We start from the raw sequence: 22,501 nt of genomic DNA on the forward strand, positions 1-22,501 counted from the left end.
TCCTTTTATTTTTTTATTATTTTTTTTTAAATTTGTTTATCTTTGAGAGAGAGAGGGAGACAGAATGCAAGCCAGGGAGGGGCAGAGGGAGAGGGAGACACAGAATCTGAAGCAGGCTCCAGGCTCTGAGCTGTCAGCACAGCCTGGTGCAGGGCTCAGACCCATGAACTGTGATATCATGACCAGAGCCGAAGTCTTAATGCTTAACCAACTGAGCAACCCAGGTGCCCCCACATTGGATTCTTTTAAAAAAATAGAGTCAATTGACGTATCCGTGGAATAAGTTGTACTACAAACAGAAAGTGGGGATATCAATAAAAAACAACAGAATGCCATGGAGATAGGTCAGGATAGAAGTACAAAATACCAGTTTGAAATTGGTATCAGTGGTGTTGTGCTTTATTAATAAGAAATATATGCTTGGTCTTCAGTTAGTTCCTGCAACTCCTAAAACACTTGGAATTTCCTTTGATAAGAGTAGTAAAGGTGTCTTTGGTTATGTTAATGAGGAGACTTTTGAAAAGCCCTCAGGTAACCTAATGATGGGGACTGGTTGCCAGGGTAACCAAACATAGGATTATAGGGTTGGAACTTTAGTACCACTCCCCCTTCATCTCCAACCTCCATGGAGGGGAGAGGGACTAGAGGTTGAATCAATTGCCAATGGTCAACGATTTAATCAATCATAACTAAGTAATGAAGCCTCTGCAAAACTCCAAGAGGGACAGTGTTGAAACACCTTCACCTTGGTGAACACATGGAGATGCCAGAAGAATCATATACTTGGATTGGGCATGAAAGCTCTGGGCCCTTTCTCTGTGCCTTGCCCTTTGGCTGTTCCTGAGTTATCTCTTTTTATGATACACTGGTAATCTAGTAAGTAAAATGTTTCTCTGAGTTCTGTGAGCTGCTAGAGCAAATTAATTGAACCTGAGGAGGGGATCTTGGGAACTTTCTTGTTTATAACAAGTCTGTCAGAAGGACAGGTAACAACCCGGGTTTGTGGTTGGCATCTGAAGTTGGGGGCAGGGAGCAGTTTGTGGGACTGAATCCTTAATCTTTGGAATCTAATGCTATCGACAGGTAGATATGAGTTAACTTTACGACACTCAGCTCGTGTCTGGAGCATTGCTTGTTAGTGTGGGCAACCACCTCACCTCAACATGCAGTGGAACTGGGTCCAGAACACAATTTAGGATCGAAACTTCACATCAGATGAGCCCCACAACATTGTTAGTGCTTTGAAAAATACATGCTCCAGGATGACATTCTGTCTTCCATTTCCAATTTCTTTTTTTGACCTAATACCTCTTGCTTTCCCGTTCAAGCAATTTTTATTCATTAAATTATAAAAAATCCTGCATTTGAACCTGCTGATAACTTATTTCCATCTTGATTCTGTTTATAATCTTGAGTTCTAACCTTGATGCTACAGTTTCCTGGTTCTCCCCATACTGCCTTGCTCATCTATTCCTGGTCACCCATCCTAAGTGTTTTTCCTCTGATTGTTTCCTAAACCTTTGTAATTCCCAGAATACTACTCTCTATATTTTCCTCACACGTTGAGTGTACCTCTAGCAGCATGGTTTTAACTATCACTTACCTACATATTTATTCCTAGAAAATGAATATTTTATGAGTTCTTTATCATGAAATTAGAAGTTCTCCGTGATGCAGCTGTTTCTTTCTCTCTCATCTAAATTTATTCCACAGCAATAACAGAATTCATTCACAATGGCAGATACACTACGTATTCATGAAAATAACTTCTTTCCTTCCTGTTTAAAAAGATGGAATACATTTCTCAGCCTTCCTTGCAGATAGGAGTGGTCATACCACGGTATTGTAGGTGAATGGAAGTGAGGACGATTACTTCCAGAACCGGTGCATGAAAACCTCCCGTGGGCTCTCTTCTCTTTCTTTCAATTTGATGCCACAAAGCTCGAAGACCTTACCACACATTGATGGTGGTGGAGATTTCATATGGAAGGATCCCGGGTCCCCCAATCACCACTTTGTGAAGAATCTCTTTGACATCAGGAGCACAAGCATGAGAAAAAATAACTTCGATTAGGTTTGGCCAATATACATTTTGGAGGTGGGCTTGTTGTAATAGTTAGCAAGATTTTGACTTATGCACATGCCATATGGAACCAGAACTCTGTGACTTTGTTCTTGCAATCCCCTCTGCCTAGAAAATCAGTTTCACCATCTTCATTATTCAAGATCCAACATGGGTATTACCACTTTTGGAAAAACTTCCTTGGGACCCATGTTTTCGGGTAGAAGCTTCTTGTTCCCACAGAAAGTAAGCTAAGCCTTCTTAGTATGGTTCAACGTGAGACTCAGATTACATTCACCTATTTTGTGAGCAACCGTCTCAACCAAGACTGACATTTCATAAAGGGTAGGAAGCAAAGCAGTTGTTTTGCATCTTCAGCCAAGCTTGGCATTGTGTTCCTGGCTGAAGATACAGAATGATTGCAATAAGGTTGCAATAAATTCTTCCTGGACTGACTTCAACGCAATTTCCTCACCAATAAAAATAACATAATAATTCAGACCCCATATGGTTACCATGTTGATTAAGTGAGGCAATATATGCAAAGCACCTGGCACATAGCAGGTGCTTACTAAGAGTCCTTTTCATTCCCTCACAGAGCCTTCTTAACTACTTTGTTTCATAGTTTCATCTTTTTATCTTAATTGTCTTTAGTTGCAATACCATTTATTTCTTAGTTTTTTGGTAATTATTTTATGTATATATTAATTATCTCTCCTCATCCAAACTGTGAACCACTTCTCGACACAGCTATGCTTTATCCTTCTCTCCAACCCCATTCCACCTTGGACAGAGGAGGTGTTCAATATACACTTTTTAAGTTGGCTGAGATCTCCCTATATGTATTCTATTATGTCGCATTAAAAACAGCTCCAAAGCCTGGTCTTCATGACAGAAAACAAATCTTTGGCCAAGAAATAAGCCAATGCATAAAACATGCTGTCAACTTGGCTTTCATACTAACTTATGCAGGTGTGTCTATGTTTAGGGAGTAGAATATTATGGAATATCAGTGCCAATTTAGAAGGGAGAAGAGTGGTGATGTGTGTGTGTGTGTGTGTGTGTGTGTGTGTGTTTGTGTGAGTGTGTGTATGTTACAGATAATCTGCAACACATAAAACTTTCTAGTGCTTAGAAACCAGTTATGGGATTTAACAGCTATACTTCAAGAGTATGTACTTCAGGTTCTGACTCTAGAACCATATGAAGTTTTGTCAAGACTTGACCTTACACGGTCAAAGATCTCCCTATTTTATATGTTCTAAATTCCTCCAGGACTGCATCCTCTTTTAAGCCCACCCTTCTGTAACAACAATATTCAGCATTGATCAGTTCAATTTGCACATGTTGTCAGAGTTGTGACATTAAAGAAATTCTGGGAATTGGTCCAGTTTACTGACAGTGATGGAAAGGATGGGTATTCAGGATTGAGGTGGAGATGAACTAATATTACAAGAAGTAACAGCACAAGAAGATGAGGTAATATTATAAGAAGTAAGAGCACAGACTCTGGAGTCACACTACCTCAGCCCTGGTACTGCCCCTTGCTATATGAGGCAAGTTTGTTCATGTTTGTTAACGTATTTGAGAAGTATTTATTAAGTGCCTAATATGTGTCTGCACTGTATTAGTTGCTCAGGAAAAAGCAATGAGCAACATAGGCAGAAATTCCTTCTTGCCACAGAGCTTACATTCTAGTGGTGGGGGGATGGGCAATAGATAGCAATAACAAAAATCTGTAGAATGTTAATAAAGTTTTCTGAGGAAAAATGAGATGAAAATAAGGAAGATGGATAAAGGGTGTGAGGGTAAATGAGTATGAATTTTTAACAAGGACATCGGGAAAGACCTCACCGAGGAGATAGCATTTGACAAAAGTCCTTAAGGACGAGGGGAAGAAGATTCTACAAATATAAGGGAAAAAGCTTTCTAAGAAGGGAATAGAAAGAGCAGAAGTTCTGAGCAACATAAGAGAAATGGAAACTGGAGAAGTTGTAAGCCCCTTAGGGCCTTCTGGGTCATTTCTGGTACTTTGGTTTTATTTGGTTGGGTTGGGAAGCAGTGAAAATGTTTTGAGAATTGTGTCCTGACATGACTTATGTTTTCACAGGATCATTCTGGTTGCTGTATTAAGAATAGGTTGAAATGAGGGTGAGGGAAGAATCATGAGACCAATTAGGAGGATATTGCAAAACTTTAGCCAAGAGTTTAAGAGAAGATTTGACCATACGGTAGCAAAGATATTATAATAAAAGGTAAGTTCTGAAAAGATATTTTTGAAAATAGAGTTAGTAGGTTTTGTGAGTAGATTGTAGAATGAGGGGAACGAGAGAAGACAGTCATGTATAACTCAACATTTTTTTTGCTTGATTAAGCAGAAGGGTGGTCAACATTTGCTTATAGGGAAAGGCTGTAGAACACATTTTGTTGAATAAGGAAAGAAGCTAGTTCAGTTTGCTAAGTTTGAAAAGCCCATTAAACATCCTAGACAGTACTATATAGACAGTACTGTATAGACAGTACTATACATGAATGTTAAATTCAGATAGAAAGATTTGAGGATACAAATAAGTCAGATCAGCAGAGAGATACTATTTAAATGAATAAGACTGGATAAAGTTAGTATGTGAGTATGTGTAGGTAGAAAAGTTTAGGACCTGTGAAGTGTACACAGTGATGGGACCTGCCTCAATGGATCATTGTGAAGATTAAGTTATACATGTAAAATGTCTGTACAGAGTAAGTCTTCAGTGAATAGTGAAGGTGATTGTTTAATAGATAGAGACATCCTTATTTGGATATCATGACCCCCAAATTATGTTGTTGCATGAAGACTGTATGTTATTTGATACAACAACCTTCTCATACATAGTCTTCTCTCAAACATATTTTCCTACATATTCTGTAATAAAATAAAATAATTGACACTTAACATTAGAATTGGAGTTGAACAATGTTTTTATTTATTCTGAGCTTTCCTTCCAAGGCAAGTGGTATTTGTTCAGTATCTCTGTTGCATACATCTCTCATTTCATTTGTCTCTAGATATAATTTGTGTGTGTGTGTGTGTGTGTGTGTGTGTGTATGTGCGTGTTTTACTCACTAGATTATGAAATTCTTGAGGCTACAGATGTGAGGTTGCATAATTTATGCAGGATCTCAAACACTACTTAATAAATATTTGGTGAATGGGTAGAAAGGGTGGGCGGATATCAACTATGTGTTAAACATTATACTAGGGCTCTTTGATGTGATGATTTACATAATCCATACAAGAGCCTAGCTAGGGTGGCATTATTAGCTCCATTTAAAGTATAGAAAGGGGTACCTGGGTGGCTCAGTCAGTTGAGCATCCAACTCTTGATTTTGGCTCAGGTCATGATCTCAGGGTTGTGGGATCAAGCCCCATGTTGGGCCCTGTGCTGAAATGGAGCCTGTGTGGGATTTTTCTCCCTCTCTCCCTCTTTCTCCCTCAGACCTCTCTCTGGCTCATGTGCTCTTTCTAAAAAAAGAAAAAAAAGAAAAAGGAAAAAATTATGCACAAAGTTAATTGATATGCTTGAAACTAACCATCTAGTTAGTTGTAATGTATTATACCACAGGTATACTCTAAGGCCCTCCTGTTCCTTGCTTCATCCCCAAATCTCTTGTTAATACAAAAGTTTCTTTCAAAATAATTTTGGTAATGGGGTACCTTGGTGGCTCAGTCAGTGGAGTGTCTGACACTTGATTTCAGCTCTGGTCATGATTCCAGGGTTGTGGCATCAAGCTTCTCACTGAATGTGGAGCCTGTTTGAGGCTCTCTCTCTCTCTCTCTCTCTCTCTCCTTCTGCTCCTCTCCCTCTGCTTAAACTCTCTCTCTAAAAAAAATTAAAAAATAACTATGATCATGAAAGATAATCATTGATCCTTGACTTTAAAACTTTCAAACATGTTAAGTTCACTAATTAAAATAAATCTGTAATTAGTTCACTAATTACTAGTTCAGTAATTAGTTCACTAATCTATGCTGTTAGATAACCTTAATCAATAGCAGCCCTTACATACCTTAAGTCCAAAAATAAACTATAATAATATTATTAAATATGATTAAATATTATGTATATAATCTGAATGATAACAAACCTACAAAAAATTAAAAGTACACAGCATACAGAATGTTTTTTTCTAAATTATTTAAGTGCAAAGTCTTGAGACAATATCTCAACATCCTCAAATACTTTACTGTATATCCATTACCAACATTATGCTATATAACCACAATATGAGCATCACAATCAGGAAACTAACATTGATACACTATTACCATTTAATCCTCAGACAGCATTCAGATTTCACTAGTCATCTCAATGATGTTCGTTAGCACAAGAATCCAGGTCAGAATCATGTGTTATATTTGGCTGTCATTTCACATTTTACTTTAGTGTTTTTCAGAATGGGGCAATTCCTCAACTCTTATGATCATGACACTTTGGAAGATTACAAGCCATTCATTTTGCAGAAGTGTCTTTCAAACTGGGTTTATCTAATGTTTGAAATGATTAGATTCAGGTTATGCAACACAGGCATCACCACATTCTTATTGCATCCTGTTATATAGTGTATAATTTCAACTAGTTCCATGTGGATATTCATTTTGATCATTTGGTTAAAGTAGATTTTTCCACTGCAAGGTTAATCTTTTGCCTTTTATAGCTAATAAGTATTTTGTACATACCATGCTAATATCCTAGTCCTCAACAAAGTTTCAACTAATTCATCTTTTTACTTATAACAAAATAGTCTCAGAGTTTCTTCTACTTTTCAGTGTGTTATAATCTGCTTTTATCAACTATTTTGATGCTCGTATTGTCACTGATTTAGCCAATGGTAACCCCATTCAAGCTGGCTTTTGTATTCTTTGACATATCTCAATCATTTATGAATCATTTCCTGCTTCCTAGTACATGAGAACGTTACAGTCTCATTTATGTTTTCTATTTTCCTTGCCCCAGCCTGGATAAAAATGAGAAAAGAAAAAATAGACCAGCAAGTGATATTTTTAAAAGTCAAAATATACATGCTCATTGCCAATTTATCATTTTAAAATTTCTTATGAAACTCTTCTTTGTGTTATATACTTCAGGTTTTCAATTAAAGCTTTTAGCAAATAATACGCACAGAGCCAGCTTTTGGAAATTTTTTTTTCAACTCCCAGTTCCTAGGTTGTTTGTATTATTTCACTGTGTATTCTAAACATAAGAAGCAAAGAATTTGAGGGCTGAACGAGGTCTTAGGGGCTGTATAATCCCAGCCCTCTCCCATTGCAGAAATATCTCTGTAGCTTTTTAAAAATGTTTTTATTTATTTTTGAGAGACAGAGAGAGACAGAGCATGAGTGGGGGAGGGGCAGAGAGAGAGGGAGACATAGAATCTGAAGCAGGCTCCAGGCTCTGAGCTGTCAGCACAGAGCCTGACGTGGGGCTCAAACCCACAAACCATGGGATCATGACCTGAGCCCAAGTCAGACACTTAACTGACTGAGCCACCCAGGCAGCCCTCTTTGTAGATTCTTGATTGACTGCCACCCAGTTTCTTGAACCATTATGGAGACAATTTCACTACTTTTTGACTACCTTTCTCTGAATTACATAGTTCTAATGTTTCAAATCGAATCAAAACACCTATTTTTCTGACTTCTACTCATTAATCCTAGTTCTACATATTCTTGCAAGAGAGAAAGGATATAAAACATTTTTTACATAACAGCCGCCCAAATACTGAAGACAGCTTTCATACCAGCCTTCTTGGCCTTCATGCCTTCCTTGATCTTGGTAAAATATCTCGTTTCCTCATTTACAAGACATGTTCTCCTCATCCTTCATTTTCTTACACTATGAAAATATATTAATCTAGTAAGAAGAGAGAAAATACCTCCAAGACTACAATCTTTCTATTTGAATTTAATAATATAAAATTGTTATTTATATCTGGGATGTCTAAGAAACCCATTCCCTGGGTTATTTCAGTAAGAATGAATCTCAGTTGGAACTGGGACCCACCTTGCTACAAATTCAGGAATTTCTTGGGCTGCGATGAATAATGCACTGGGAAGTCTACCATCTGATATGGCTGTTACAGATAGACACATTGCAACATAATCATTTTCTTAGTATTTTAATAATGTATTGCATTTTTTAAATTCTGTATTTCCAATCGTTTTTTATCTTTCGTATAAATGTAATTAATTTCAAATGTGATACTCAAGAATTTCCTTGAAGGAAATTTTAAATTGATTCCCAGAAGTACATTAAAGATGAAAATGTGAGAAAGGTTCAGACCACTAGAAGAACTTTAATTAAATTCCAGACCCATGAGCCCTCTGCTGACAAGAGCTTACTCCTGATCCCTAATTTGAAGCCTTGGGATTTTAGAAAAAACGTATTCAATTCCACTGCCATGGAGGTCCAGCGGGTGACTGCAAACTACAGTGAGAAGGAAATTGTGATTCCCTATCCCTAACTTTTAAATATATAGCTTCTTAAAATTTTGCAACATGTTTTGATGCATTTTATCTTTTCTCTTTTTTTAAGTGATACTTTTAAATGACAGAGTAAATCATCTCCTAAAGGAATGAAGCCTTTCCCAAAGTAATAACCTATTTGTCAATTAAGAGAGTATGGCAGTCAGATACTGGTTATTTCACTTTACATTTCTCAACAATATAGCTTAATTTGGTAGTTTTGACAATTGTGATTAAAAGTTTTGATACTTTTAAGAAATAATTGATCTTATGTAGGAAAAAAGGATTTTTTAGCTTATTCTACATAGAATGGTTTCATATATGCATATTTTCCTTACCTTCTATTAAGATTATTTAAATTTGGCAATGAAGTAAGAAGAAAATATTTCTTAGCATGTTTCATGACACACGTTAGTATCTTTCTAACTGAAGAATGGTCTTTCAAGATTGTTCCTGTAAGGCTAAACCACAACAATAATAAAGAAATATTAGCATCAAGACCAAATAGAGAACAAATACTTAGTGATTTGCTTAAACTCTGATTCTTAAATCAGTCTATTAACAATAGTTGGCAAACTTTTTTCTTAGTTATGTCTTATTGAGACAACCAGATGCACATGTACCAAAGGATTCTGCAAGATACATTTTTTTGAAATTTAAAGTTTACCATTTCCTATATTTGCATATTTCCACCTTCACTAAAAGTAGGTTTTCATATAATGGGTTTCAAACGTTTAAATAAATGTAACACAATATTAAATATCAGGAAAGAATGAAATTTAAATATCCCAAAGTTGATTGAAGGTGGCAATTGTGGAAAAAGGAACAGGTTTACTACTATAAGTCTTGTTCTTAACAATTCACTCATCATTATTAATAGGTCAAAAGTTTTAATTTCAAAATTTATCAGATATTACAAAGATAATGTCAAGTGATTTTAAATGTTTGATATAGTAACTTTTGTTCTGAATTATTGGAAATTTACTGAAAATTTCATGGTTTTAAAGTTTAGTGTATTTTTATTTTTAGGTAATGCCCAGTTCTGCTGCATGTCTCCTGCCATTTGTGTCCTGGAGACATTCTGCTTTCCTTCCCTAATGAAGTGCATTAGTCAAGAGCTCAGTGACCTCTGACAGGCTCAGTACGGGATTATAGCCTGACAGAAGGCAGCTGGAAGGAATACTTGACAATTCACACTTAGAGTAATCCCTGAAAATTGCGGGGCAGTTATGAGGAAGTAACAGTTTGGCTCCCTTGTGAAAAAGACTAATAAAAGAAATTTCAAGTAGAATTTGGGACACTAACTATAGTCTCTAAATTAAAACGAATGATCAAGTTCCCTAAGCACCAGTCAATAGGGAACACATTTTCATGAAGAGATTCAGTCAACAGCCCTATTTCAAGCAGCAATCACTTTAGTCCATTGATAGAAACCTCATTTAGCCCATAGATTATCTATAATTGACTAACTTCTTTAATAGAGTTTTAGCACATCTTACATGTAAAAACATTTCATCAAGGTCTCACAGAGAATAATAGTTGTAATCAGAAATATCAAACGGTCATTTTCTGTAAAAATTATCGCAAGAAATCAATAATACACATTTTCTTGATTTGTATTTTTCTAACATGCTAGTTAATCTAAGACGTGTTTTTTTTTCAAATAGTAACTGTTCTGCTATAATTTTTCTTAAAAACCCATTGTCCACCTAAAAGCAAAAATATTTTGCAAAAATAACTTTCAAAGATAAAATAAGCTAAATGATTTTAAATCATCATACATATTACATTATAAGGTACTATATAACATATAATTAATAATATACATATATTTTTAAAATATAGATACTGTGGTTTCTCTAGTAACCTCCTTCTCTCTGTCTCAGACTATCAGAGTTTTCTTCTTGCTACCTGTTACAATTTTCTTGTAGGTGTTCATGAAATCCATCCCACAACAGAAAAATGAAAACATTAGAATTCAATTTCCTTGGAAAATTCACTATTAAAAAATGTTTACCTATTTATTTTGAAAGAGAGGGAGAGAACAAGCAGGGGATGGGCAGAGAGAGAGAGAGAGAGAGAGAAAGGGAGAAAGAGAATCCTAAGCAGGCTCCATGCTGTCAGTGCAAAGCCCAACAGGGGGCTGGAACTCTGGAATCCTGAATCATGAGATCATGACCTGTGCAGAAATCAGGTGTGGAATGCTTAGCCGACTGAGCCACTTAGGCACCCTGAAAATTGACTATTTTAACTTTGAATTTTCACCAGGTACAATATATGTTGATTGATTTATACCTCACTGGCACCAAATAAATGTGTGTTGGATAAAATGCAAAGAATTCATTGGCATTGTTCTCATAATTGTTCAAACCACAGTGAAATAGTTTTCCCAGGTCATTTAACAAATATTATATGGCATCCACTATGTGACAATCACTCTGCTAAATGCTGAATTTTGTTTTGCTAAATGTCTTAAAACATTTTTTGCTCTCTGGTAAACCCAAGGTTTAGCCTCTAAACTTACTCTGAATAAGCCTATAATGAGTTTTAAGAAAAATGGTTAGGGGTGTCTGGGTGGCTCAGTCAGTTGGGCAACCAACTCCTGATTTCCATTCAGGTCATGATATCACTGTGGTGAGATCAAGCATTACCCACCTTTTTGGGCTCAGCACTGGGCACAGAGCCTGCTTAGGATTCCCTCTGCCCCTCCCCAACTTGAAAAAGAAAAAGAAAAAAAATGGTTAACAAACCCATATTTAATCATATTAATATTTGGCACTTTGTAGTACTCTTTGTGCACAGATGGAAGAAACTTCTTCCCAAACAAAAAAACCCACGTGGAATTCTTGATTTTCTACCTTAATCTGCAAACCTAGTGTCTAATTTATTTATCTTTAAAAAATATTGATTCTCTCAAAGAATATCAGAAAACTCACTCAATTATGACCCTAATGAACTATCAGAATCAAGGCTGAAGGTCCACAACTAGATTTGCTTATTCTGATGGTCTGAAGATGGCTAAAGGAAAAGAATGAGGCAGGATATCGACTCAAATAATGCGTGAGCCACTGGTTTCTTTCAAAAGATTTTGAGGTGTGCTAACCACTTGAGTGTCGGGGGAAGTTAAGTCTCTGCAGTAACTACCAGGGAGCAATGGCTGTGTAACAGTTGTAGGGTAACATGGTAGGTGGAGGGGTCTCTCCGGTCTCTCCTCTGGTATGTGCATTGAGAGCTACTGATTTAATATATGTGTCTCTTTAGGTAAGAGAAGTATTTGTTAGATGGCCAAACTCAGAGTTGTTACCTTCAGTGTAATGTTATTCAAGAGAATGGCAAAATCTTGTTTACTTTTTCACTTCCCCACTCTTAATTTACATTTTTAAGAAGACATTAGCCAGAAAGATCTATTCTTCATTTAACAATTTGCATTTACTTAGATCAAATGGGAGCAATATCATGCCTACATAAGGCTTGCAGGATAACATACAGTGTATCACATTCGGGGTTCTTGCACATTACTTTAGGTGATTTGTTCTCACCTCACAGGTTGTTCATTTTGACTTTTTTTTCTACAGATTGATGTTTTTTCCATTCATGATGAGATTCTCAGACAGTCACTCTGCTAGCTGGGTTAAGAGTCCTGGACTTTATAGAGTAAGACACTTAAAAGATAACTGGTCTTGAGCTACTTGTTCAATTGCTTCAAGGTCTGCCTACTTCTCTCACTTGTAAAATTGAGATTAAAATCTCATAATTTAGAAGATTGTAAAAGATGAACGAGTGATCACAACTGCACATACTCCGTAAATTTGAAAGCCTCCTATTCATTTAAAATATTAAGTTTTACTGTTTCTTCTTTTAATCTACTTATTTATTTTTATTTTTTAGGTTTCTTTATTTATTTTGAGAATGAGCAAGCAGGGGAGGGGCAGAGAGAGAGGCAGAGAGAGAATCCCAAGCAAGATCCACACTGTCAGCAGAGAGCCTGACTAGGGGCATGAACCCAAACTGTGAGATCATGACCTAAGCCTAAAACAAGTCAGATGGTTAACCAACTGTGCCACCAGCCTCCCCTCATCTATTTATTCATTGCTAATGTATGTACTGAAACTGAAACTAGATTTAAGGTCTTTTTTTTTTTCAGAGAACCTTTGATATAATACTATTTAAAAGACATTTTCTATGACTCTGAAAAAAAATTAATACTCTTAACACTGAGAGGTTCGTTTTTTTTGGATTTTATGACCACACACTCACTCATACATTATTTTTTTTCTATAGCAGTAGAGGTGACTGAAAATAATAATGAAAAACACAAAAATTATTTTCTGTTCTGAGCACATCCAATATGCTATGAGAAGTTTTGTGTGAAGCTGATTATTGCTTATAATTTTTAGGAAATGATAAATACAGAAAAGAAATTCTCAGTTGCATTTAATACAAAGCCAATGGACATCTAAATACTGCTTACCAAGAATGCCACATGATTTTTAGCTATTGTTTCATAGGTGTTTAAAATTCCCTTTCTAACCTCACTTTTAAAATGTTTATGCACAACTGATTGCTTTGTTTTTTTAAGCAAGGTATCAATAAAAATGTGAAATCTAGCTTAAAAAACTATATATTTCAAACTTCAGTTTCAGTGAATACCTGTTTCCTTTTAGATGTAGTAAAAAGTTCTGTGGTTCAATTGCTCAGTGGTGAGTACATTTCTTTCAAAATATGCTCAGCATTTTAGGGATGAGAATATGTTATTTATGTATGTATGTTTAAAAGTTTATGTAATTATTTTGAGAGAGAGGGAAAGAGTGGGCAGAGGGAAAGAGACAGAAGGGGAGAGAAAACCCCAAGCAGGCTCTGCACTGTCAGTGCAGAGCCCAACACAGGGCTCAAACTCATGAACCATGAGGTCATGCACTGAGCCAAAATCAAGAGTCAGATGCTTATCTGAAGAGCCACTCAGGTGCCCCAAGGGGTGAGGATCTGTCTTCTAAAATGCTGCTATAGAATACCACAGAACTGTGGGCACGGCTCAGACCTAACAGAGTTTCCTTCATTTGAAATCAGCCAATGTTCCTTTGCCCAGTTAAATTGGCTTTTTCAGACCTCATAACCTTCAATGCAGCAAAATCATAATGAATAACTTGTATATAAGAGTAAGATTGATTATATCATGCCATGCTTTTACTGAAAAAAAATAAAATATATGTGTTGTTTACTATTGAGTTTTATTAGGTCCATACTAGCATTTCTGTGATGTTCGTTTTGCATTTCAAACTCATGTAGGTAATCAGAGTTGATGATACTGATATTCAAGGTTTAGCATGTATATCTGGATGTGAAGAATAAATTATTAACTTCTTTATCTCATTGAGAACTGGGTGTAAAAATGCTGTAATTTTCCAGATAAAGGAACCTCAAGATCAGAGACCATTTTTATTTTTAGTTGTCTGTTAGCATCTAGTATAATGACTAACATGGAGTAATGCATACTACACGTTTGTGGAAGGTTTCATTGTTAAACAGGAGGCAAGAGATTGTTGGCGATGATGACTGCAGTCTTAACCTGCTAGCTTTCCATAATCTCACACATTATTGCTTTGCTCAGATAATTATCTTCTGAACCCTAACTATTCCTAGTGTGCTCTAATTTGACTTCAGGGAATGTGTGCTTCATTTCATGGAATGCCCAACTGCTTGATATCCTACAGACGTGGATAGAGACCATATCAACTGTCTTAAAATATGATCAACCTGATACCATTGCCAATTTGTTCAAAATTGATTGAAAAAATTTAATCTGGGTTTTATATAAAGGCAATAAAGTGCATAGCAAGATTTTTCTATTTCAGGGAGAGGAGGAAGAATACCTTATATTTACATAGTACTTTCCCATGCAATTTATTTAACTAATATTTATTCATTAAAAATGAATAAGACAAAGCAACTTTCATGAAATTCTATGTAAAATTGTGTATGCAGGTATAAACTTACTTGACAAAGGTTTTAATATCTTTTGTAAATCAGATTTTCAAATGATTTTCTGACATTCTCTTTTCCCCAATTTAGAATCTTTGATGTTGGAATTTTCTGAATAAGGCAGCAGAAGAAAAGAAACCTTTAGCACAAGGTATAATGTGAGTAGAGCTCTGTGTGCAAGTTTAGGATGTGTTTTTAAAAAAAAGTTACATCACTTGGAGTGGTTAGAGAGTAGGGAATGATGGAAGACTGAGAGGAAGTTTGTCAGATGTGAAAAGCCTTATGGTTTAAAGTAATGAATTTAAGCTATATCCTATGACTAAGAAGAGTAATTACAAACTTCAAAGCAGGAAATAACAGTGGACTTCTTTTTCTTTTTCTTTTTCTTTTTCTTTTTCTTTTTCTTTTTCTTTTTCTTTTTCTTTTTCTTTTTCTTTTTCTTTCTCTTTTTTTCTTTTTCTTTTTTCCTTCCTTCCTTCCTTCCTTCCTTCCTTCCTTCCTTCCTCTCTCTCTCTCTCTCTCCTCTCTTTCTTTCTTACTAAAAGATGGTGTGGGAGGCCCCTGAGCAGTTCAGTCAATTAAACATCCAATTTTTAATTTCAGCTCAGGTCATTATCTGACAGTTTGTGAGTTCCAGCACTATGTAGGGCTCTGTGCTGACAGCACAGAGCCTACTTGGGATTCTCTCTCTCTCCGTCTCTCTCTGCCCTTCCCTTGCTCTCTCTCTCAAAATCAATCAATCAATCAATCAATCAATCAACAAACTTAAAAAAGAGAGAGGTGGGTGTAGAAGGTGTACTGGTGTAGGAGTAATTAGAAGGAGCAGTAAGGATACTGTAATAATTTTAAAAATGGTGGTCAGGTTGCCTAAGGGAAAATGATCAGTGAGAGTAATGTATCAAACAGGAGGAGTCAAGGACAAGGACAAATTCTTGGTGAGGCCAGAGAGCATATGGAGTTCAAGGAAGAAAGGGAGGACAGTTGGAGAAGTAGAAGAACTATGTTGAAGATGTGTATGGATCTAAGGGGAAGCATTCTCACTTCTGACACACACAAACCATTCAGTCATGGCTGAGAAATTTACGGAATGTTCCCTTTAGGGGTATCCAATATCCAGAGAGGTCAAATTGTTTAAGGATTTACACTAACTAAAGACCATTACAAGGCCACTGGTGACCTCTCTGAAAGCAAATATAACAGATTTGTGGGCACAGAAGTCATAGTTTAGAATAATGAAGAGTAAATTAGACCTGAGCAAGCTTTCATGATGATGATAAACTGCTCTTAGAAGTTTAGCCAAAAAGAGAATAATTTAATTCAAGAAATATTTATTGATTATCCATTTGCATCAAGTTCTGTCCTAACTACTATGTTCCCCAGTGGGGTTAGAGCCTGGTGGAGAAAACAGGGACTTAATGAGAAAGCTGAGTGTTAAGATCATGTAAGCACAAGAGGACAGGGGCTAATGTAACAAAGGAGCTGACCTACTTTAGATCAAGGAAGACCTCCCTGGCAAGGAGACAACTAAAATCCGGAAGTTTTATGAGTGGGAGATAACTAGCAAATATGCTGTTACAGCATTAAAAAAAGGGGAAAGAATATTACTGGCTGAGAAATATGCAAAAGGATAGAAAACAAGACAGATGATCAAGTTTTTAAATTGCAAGATAAAATCATACCCATACAAGTTTAGGTGTAACTTTCATGGACTAACCACCTCATGTAAAAAATAGAACAATACCAATAATATCGAAGCACTGTGTGTTCTGATTCTTGGGTATCCCTCCCTCTTTCTTCAGTATATACAAGTAGGAACATATATATTACATAGTCAACATATAATTACTATTATGAATTTGCTGTGTACTTGTCTTGCTTTATATTAATATATGTGTATATGTCTAATTCATATGTTGTTCAATGTTAATTTCTCAATTTTATGTAAATGGAATCTTATTACATATGTTATTTTATGATTTTCTTTTTTTCATTCAACATGATGTTTTGAGAGCCACCCATACTTATTCTTGTAGCTGAGGTAAATTCATTTTCATTAGTGTATAGTTGTCCACTGTAAAAGATATCAAAATTTCTGTGTCCATCTATTAGGTATTTTTGTTTGTTTTCAGAATTTTGCTTTACCAACAATATAGCTCTAAAATTCTTTTATATCACTTGTTGCCTAAGTGTGAAAATTTTCTGAGGCATTTACCTAGGAGTAGAATTCTGGGTTATTGGATATAAACATGCTTAGCATTACCATGTAATACCAAAATGTTTTTGAGATAGTTTTTGAGGACCTGAAAGAATTTGAGATTATTGGAATAGAGACAGAATGGTTATGAGGAAATAGAATCAAGGGAAAATTTTTCAGTGTGTGTGTGTGTGTGTGTGTGTGTGTGTGTGTGTGTGGTTTATACGTTTTCAGCAAAAGAAACATATAAGCATATTTATGAGAGCACATGGGAGGACACCAGTCGAAGGAAAGATTCTGATGATAAAAGTGAGAAACTACATGATTAATGCTACAAGGTCCCAAAGGAGGCAGGAAGGAGAATATGAGTTCAAGATCATAAATGAGAGGGAAGAAACTGAAGCTCAGAGACATCAAGAAATAGAGATCTAAAGGCTAGAGTGCAAAAACAGAGAATAAAAAGAATCTTCCAGTTACACTCGTGGTGTTTCTTTCCATTGGTTAAAACTGGTAACAAACAAAGAGTGCAATTTTGTATATGCACTATATATGTGTTACAGGTTTTCCCATGGACTAACTCAAGTCAACAGAGAAAAAAACAGTGTAAATTAAGTCCCTAAGCACTGTGTAAATATTTGAAAGCTTCTCTCTTGGAGTTATTCCTTGAAGAATATCTCTTGCAATTGTGCTAGTCACTGTTTTCCACAGGCATTAAGACGGGTCAGTTGCCGTTGTAAAGGAACAGAGCTATATTCTTCAAAAGGATGCATATCTGCTTAAATATTCTTTTCCTTATACTATTGCTTTTATTACAACAATAGTCAGGGGAACTGTATTTGACCTTTACGTTGAACATTACCCACACAAGGACCAACTTGGGAAAATTCAAACATTTGAGATGTGTCCATGAACAGCTATTTGAGTCAGGTGGAATGACTGTATCTATTAATCAACTGCTCATGAAGAGGTGTGCATGATGGCTTTTACACATTTTTGCAAAATCCATATGTGTGTATGTGTGTATATATATGTATATAACATTCTGGATGTATATTATCTATAAATGTATATTTCATATATATGTTTATATCAAATATGTATAAAATATTTGTGTTATCTTTCAAAACTATTGTTAATTCTTTTAGATGGTTAGACTTTTAGGGAAAGTTAATTTTTCTGAAGTTGGAACATGTGTTTCAAGATTCTACCTTTTGCCTGAAGAAATGGCTTTACAGGGACCTTTTTAAAATGTGCTGATAGGTAAAAATTAATCAAGAGAAGGATAAATGTTTCCAGACTTTTGCTACTGTTTGTATCTAGGCTAGACAAGCCTATCTTGGGTTATTATTATTCCAGTCTGCCTAATTTTCTTCTCATTTAATGACTCTGTTATATGTGTCTGCTTTGTGTTTTTCAAATACTTAATCATCTACTTGTTTTGTCCCAAAGAAACTTTTTTATTTATAGATGCAGCTTGAATATATATGTGTTGCTTCTTCACTATTTGATACTCCTTGAGGATAATCTCACTAAAAAATACTTCCTGTTCCCTTCCCCTTGAAGTCAATATTCATGCCTTGTTTGTGTTGCTGTTGGAGGTCAAAACAGCAAAAATCCTATATATCTGCTGGTCTTAGCTTTAGTTAGAAGCAGGCAGCTATAAGTTTGAAAAACTCTACATAATTTATATGGTGTGGGCAATATCTTTAGCAGTCTGCATGAAAAAGATTTCGAGTAAAGGCTCACTGCTCGTCCACTCTAATGTAACACCCTCTATATCTCATATGAGGTCATCAGAATCACACATGCATTTATTCCTTTGGAAAAACTGCCATGTGAGGAACATATTAAAGCTCAACATGATTTTTCCATTGCTGCCAGCTCTAAGGTCACAAACAACTCTAACCTTAGCTGGAAAGATAACACTTTATTTCTTATGGTCTTTTAAGAGGAAGGGTTTCCATTTTCTTTATAACCCAGGTCACCTTAGAAAAGATTTGTGATTACTATTTAAAAGAGAGTGTTTTAGCTTCTGGCTAAAACTCCTGATTTTTATACCAGTTTGGTTTCAGCATCTCTTCTGTCCTTTGTTCCTGGTGGGGTACAAAGGGCCACAATACATCATAAAATGATATTTTCTACCTCCACTCACCCACTCCATAGATGTGCTTGAAAATACAAGTTAGAAGAAAAAAAGTTATACAGAATTCATGTGCCCAGATTTACAGTGGGATTTTGAAAAGATCCTATTGCAAACTAAAAAGTTATAAGCTGGCCTCCCCAAACTGGTTGCTGATAACCTGCTTCATCTGTCTTATGTCTGGGAGCCAAGCTTCACTCAGAGATGAGGAACCTTTCCAACTCTGAAGTCAACATGAGAAGAAACAGTGATGGTGTAGGTAGGAGATGATTTATACACCTCCGACTCCTCTTACGTTTCTCAGACACCCATGGAAATATTTCAGTGACTTTTGTGCCTTATTTATGCCCAGAATAGTTTGACTTTTTTTTTTTTTTTTTTTTTTTTTTTTTTTTGCTTTCAGTAGATTCGTGACTACATTGACTCTAGGGGCTCATTTAATGAGTTCTTTTTTTAGAGAAATCATATGGGAAATTTTCAAAGTATGTTCTCAGTCATTCTCTCATTTAGGTACATTAGACAATTACACATTAAACAGATTAAATAAAATTACACCGTTTTCCTATTGAAAAAACTGAAGCTGAAAGTAATTAAAATAACCTTTTCAAGGTCACATGATTAATAAATTATAGAGTGGAATTCTAGATTCCTGACTCTTAATCCAGTACTTTTTATTGTGTACTCGATGTTATGTTGAAATATGAAAAATTTTTCTCAATTCACATTTAGAATCTTACCCTGACATTTCATGTTTAATGTCTTTCCTGGTTAAAATCATGCTTAAACAAATTTGCTTTAGCCAATTCTCAACTGCACAAAAGCCCCTTTATCTGCATTAGTATAAATCAATTAACCTTCTTTACTTTCTGCTGAAAGTTCAAAACGTCAAATGAATTGGCCATTAACTTTGACTGTGTGCCCAGTGTACTAACAACAATAAAAACAAACATCTATCTGATGTGCTGAATGTGCTATTATTATGAATTCAGTTTTCTTATGCATTCCTAACGGAGGGCCATTGGGGGTTGGCCCTGGTATATCGTACAGTGGCAAGGTTTTGTTGATAGAGAAGCTGTTACGAGATATTCCACTGCAAGAAAGACTATGATCATTTCGAATAGTTTTCTCTCCCCAAGGTTTTATTGAAATTCCAACTAGTTAACATACAGTCCATTCGAATGGTTTTTAACTAGTCTTCTTCCAACAGGAAGGGGCAAGAATTCCAGCATTCTGTGCACCAAACAAGTGCATATTCAGAGTGAAATTCTCACAAGTACATTATGGGAAGATGCAATTTACACAGAGCTTAGCAAATGACTTATTAAATTTCATTATTTCTCTATGAGGTATAATAAAAACCATCAACTTATTTCACTGAGCAAGAGGCCATCTGTAGCTGTTTGAAACAACTAAAATTAGACACACTGCAAAGAAGTTAGCTGGAGTTTCAAAGATGGCATACTTGAAGTTTTCCTTCTTCCCTTTTCTCCTTCCCCCTCTCCCTTTCACTTCCTTCCCTCTTTCCCCTTTCCTGTTTCTTTTTTTTTTATTTTTTATTTTTTAAAATTTACATCCAAGTGAGTTAGCATATAGTGCAGCAATGATTTCAGGAGTAGATTCCTTAGTGCCCCTTACCCATTTAGCCCATCCCCCCTCCCACAACCCCTCCTGTAACCCTCAGTTTGTTCTCCATATTTATGAGTCTCTTCTGTTTTGTCCCCCTCCCTGTTTTTATATTATTTTTGTTTCCCTTCCCTTATGTTCATCTGTTTTGTCTCTTAAAGTCCTCATATGAGTGAAGTCATATGATTTCTGTCTTTCTCTAATTTCACTTAGCCTAATACGCTCCAGTTCCATCCACATAGTTGCAAATGGCAAGATTTCATTCTTTTTGATTGGCGAGTAATACTCCATTGTGTGTGTGTGTGTGTGTGTGTGTGTGTGTGTGTGTATACCACATCTTCTTTATCCATCCATCCATCCATCGATGGACATTTGGGCTCTTTCCATACTTTGGCTATTGTTGATAGTGCTGCTAAAAACATGGTGGTGCATGTGTCTGTTAAAAACAGCACACCTGTATCCCTTGGATAAATGCCTAGTAGTGCAATTGCTGGGTCATAGGGTAGTTCTATTTTTAGTTTTTTGAGGAACCTCCATACTGTTTTCCAGAGTGGCTGCACCAGCTTGCATTCCCACCAATGATGCAAAAGAGATCCTCTTTCTTCACATCCTTGCCAACATCTGTTGTTGCCTGAGTTGCTCATGTTAGCCATTCTGACAGGTGTAAGGTGGTATCTCGCTGTGGTTTTGATTTCTATTTCCCTGATGATGAATGATGTTGAGCATTTTCTCATGTGTCAGTTGGCCATCTGGATGTCCTCCTTGGAGAAGTGTCTATTCGTGTCTTTTGTCCATTTCTTCACTGGATTATTTGTTTCTTGGGTGTTGAGTTTGATAAGTTCTTTATAGATTTTGGAGACTAACCCTTTATCTGATATGTCATTTGCAAATATCTTCTCACATTCTGTCGGTTGCCTTTTAGTTTTGGTGATTGTTTCCTTCACTGTGCAGAAGCTTTTTATTTTGAGGAGGTCCCAGTAGTTCATTTTTGCTTTTGTTTCCCTTGCCTCTGGAGACGTGTTGAGCAATAAGTTGCTGCAGGCAAGATCAGAGGTTTTTGCCTCCTTTCTCCTCGAGGATTTTGATCGCTTCCTGTCTTACATTGAGGTTTTACATCCATTTTGAGTTTATTTTTATGTATGGTGTAAGAAAGTGGTCCAGGTTCATTCTTCTGCATGTCGCTGTCCAGTTTTCCCAGCACCACTTGCTGAAGAGACTTTATTCCATTGGATATTCTTTCCTGCTTTGTCAAAGATTAGTTGGCCATATGTTTGTGGGACCATTTCTGGGTTCTCTAATCTGTTCCATTTATCTGAGTGTCTGTTCTTGGACCAGTACCATACTGTCTTGATGATTACAGCTTTGTAGTATAGCTTGAAGTCTGCGATTGTGATGCCTCCTGCTTTGGTTTTCTTCTTCAAGATCGCTTTGGCTATTTGGGGTCTTTTCTGGTTCCATACAAATTTTAGGATTATTTGTTCTAGCTCTGTGAAGAATGCTAGTGTAATTTTGATAGGGATTGCATTGAGTATGTAGATTGCTTTGGGTAGTATCAACTTTTAACAATATTTGTTCTTCCTGTCCAGGAGCATGGAATCTTTTTCCTTGTTTTTGGTGCCTTCTTCAATTTCTTTCATAAGCTTTCAATAGTTCTCAGCATTTAGATTTTTCACCTCTTTGGTGAGATTTATTCCTAGGTATTTTATGGTTTTTGGTGCAACTGTAAATGGGATCGATTCCTTGATTTCTCCTTGATTTTATTATTTGGGTCCTTACCTTTTTCTTTTTGATCAAACTGGCTGGTGGTTTATCAATTTTGTTAATTCTTTCAAAGAACCAACTTCTGATTTCATTTGTCTGTTTTACTGGTTTTTTTTTGGTGTCGATAGCATTAATTTCTACTCTAATCTTTATTATTTCCTGTCTTCTGCTGGTTTTGGGTTTTATTTGCTGTTCTTTGTCCAGTTCCTTAAGGCGTAAGGTTAGGTTATGTATCTGAGA

At 36.0% G+C, this 22,501-nt stretch overlaps 1 long non-coding RNA gene across 2 annotated transcripts in view; it reads left to right on the forward strand.

Annotated features, from left to right (window-relative positions):
* The first annotated feature begins 608 nt into the window (after window positions 1-608).
* LOC122240128 overlaps window positions 609-22,501 on the forward strand; it is a 249,890-nt gene continuing 227,997 nt past the window's right edge. The window contains exons 1-3 of one of the 2 annotated variants that reach the window (XR_006219468.1): window positions 609-876; window positions 4,173-4,317; window positions 14,634-14,701. This is a non-coding gene — a long non-coding RNA (uncharacterized LOC122240128). The remainder of the gene's footprint in view (window positions 877-4,172; window positions 4,318-14,633; window positions 14,702-22,501) is intronic. The other variant, XR_006219469.1, reaches the window with a different exon arrangement.

This window comes from Panthera tigris, chromosome B4 (genome assembly GCF_018350195.1).
Source record: "Panthera tigris isolate Pti1 chromosome B4, P.tigris_Pti1_mat1.1, whole genome shotgun sequence".
Lineage (NCBI taxonomy): Eukaryota > Metazoa > Chordata > Mammalia > Carnivora > Felidae > Panthera > Panthera tigris.